This window comes from Stomoxys calcitrans, chromosome 3 (genome assembly GCF_963082655.1).
Source record: "Stomoxys calcitrans chromosome 3, idStoCalc2.1, whole genome shotgun sequence".
NCBI lineage: Eukaryota > Metazoa > Arthropoda > Insecta > Diptera > Muscidae > Stomoxys > Stomoxys calcitrans.
In genome coordinates, this window is record NC_081554.1 from 28001300 (window position 1) to 28003680 (window position 2381).

The following is a 2381-nucleotide window of genomic DNA, read 5'->3' on the forward strand; positions in this document are numbered from 1 at the left end:
CTTTAAGAAGTGTGTTGTTGTTAGAAGCATTTGACTAGTTTCCTTTATCGCGATTTCATTTTCAACCAATAAAAATCATAAGAAGGAGATGTCAAATGGATCATGTGTGTTTTACCACCATTTCAACTAGAATAAGTTATAAAGCAGACATCTGAATTTGAACAGGGCTTTTTAAATCGACTTGTTTTATAAGCGCAATAGAAAACAAACCAAATCTTACTTCCCTTATTCAAATCCCTAATTCGAAATTTTAAAATTTCATCGAATAATTAAAATTTTATGTGGCGTATGATTACCATTAACAAGTTTTATTTGTCATACGGTCATAGGGTTGCTTTGTTTGTTTCTCTGTTCGGTATAGACCAGTTATGGGCACCCAGTGTTTTCCCACTAGTAAGGTTTGCTTAAATCAGGCCTGATAGCAGTGCTTTAAAGCCGTCAAATAGGACCGCATGCCCTAAAAAAATAAGGCTTGGAAGAGGATTACATTGCACCTTCTTTATGGGATGTCTCTACATATGGCTCTATATATGGCAAATATGTGAGTGGCTATTCACCTTGAGATGTATTTATGCAGTAATTTTGCCCTTCATTAGAATACATTATGAACATTTTTTCTTTTCAGGATATTTGTTGAAATTCTGCCTATGAAAAAATAACTTCGTGGCCAGAACGCCTCCTCACCTCTCCTGTCTACGTCCCTGGCTCTCATTTAAAGCGATCTCCCAACTTGACTTCTAGAGCCCCTGGAAGCCCCAATTGTTGTTCGAGTTGTACGTAGTGTTTTATTATGATTACCGACATACATGGAAAGTATTGTCCAAATCGGTCTATAACCTGATATAAATCGATCTCCCAATTAGTCTACGTCTCCATGGTGGTGGGTTCCCAAGATTCGGCCTTGGCGGACTTAGCACATTTTTACATGTTTAAGGTAGAGTATGTGTGTTCAAGCACAGCATATCACAAATTCATTATTATATTATATTCTACATTATTATGACAAAAAAAAGCAAACAACTCAAAAAAGGTTTTTGAAAACGTTATCTTAAAAAACATTTTTGCAGGATATTGCATACAAACATAGTTACATATCTATGGTTGGGAACCAAAGCTTGAACATCTTGGAAAAATCAAGCAACTAACTTGCAATCATGCTCTAACTACACATATACAAACATACATATATATATAATAGGTATAAATATGTACAATGTACTGCTTGTATGAGTGACCATTAAGAATAATAATATTCATTCTAAATTTTGTTGTGATAACAACAAAATAAATTACGAAAAAAGGCAAAGTGACTGGCGGCCAGAGGCTTATGAAATTCACAACAATAATAGCAGCAGCAACAACAACAACAAGACTATATTCTCTGACACTATGTTCCCGATTATTGTTATGGTGTGATCAGCAATAGCTTAATTTAAAGATAATCAAAGCGTTTAAGTACAAAATCCTTAATACAATGTAAATTACACTTAGAAAAAACAAGACATATAGTTTTAAAGGCCAACCAAATAGAATTCAAACTTTAAAAGTTCCTTAAAGAATTCCCAAGACCCATTGTCGAAATATTATTGACCATCTTATGTTTGATTTGTGTAGGTATGTATATGTGAGCTACTACATACCAGCCCAGTGATATGATATTTCACATGGGAACCTAAAACTAAAACAGAAGAAGCAGCAGAAGGCTAACGAATAATATCAGAAAATAAAATCAACACTAAAAAGCCAACCATAAAAAATGTTTCAAAAAAACTTAAAGTCAAAAAAGTTATCATTAAAAATTATTTAAATGAATATGTGTACAAACCAACAACAACAAAAAGCAAGTAGCGTATAATCAATGAAAACTACATGTAGTTCACAAACACTTGCCCACACACACCCATAGTGTAGGCATAAAGCCTATATGTATATGACACGGATGTAAGCTTGCCTGACTGCCAGCGCCTGCTAGTGTGTTCAAGTCTCACACGCATAGTGTTCAACGACACTATACGTGTGATGTGTGTCTCATTTCAACACCAACACAGCCACACACATTACTCTCTTGAGCCACGACAGAGAGAAAGAGCATTAAAATTCATTCATCGTTTTGCTAATGGCTCCTTTGATTGGCTATGCTCGCTTGCTGGCTGGATCGCTCGTATGTGCTCGCTCAAATTTTCAAGTGTTAGTTGGCATGGCTGTGAGATGATGCTTTACTGTTGGCTGCAATTTATACTATAATTAGTCGTGTTCTGCCTTCGCAAGTAAGTAGTAGGTTCACTTCAGAACGCCAGTATAAGGCAAGCGAAGAACAAACAAACAAAAAAAAAACAGAAACGAACCAAAACGAAACTACAAAAAAAAAACACAACGAGAAG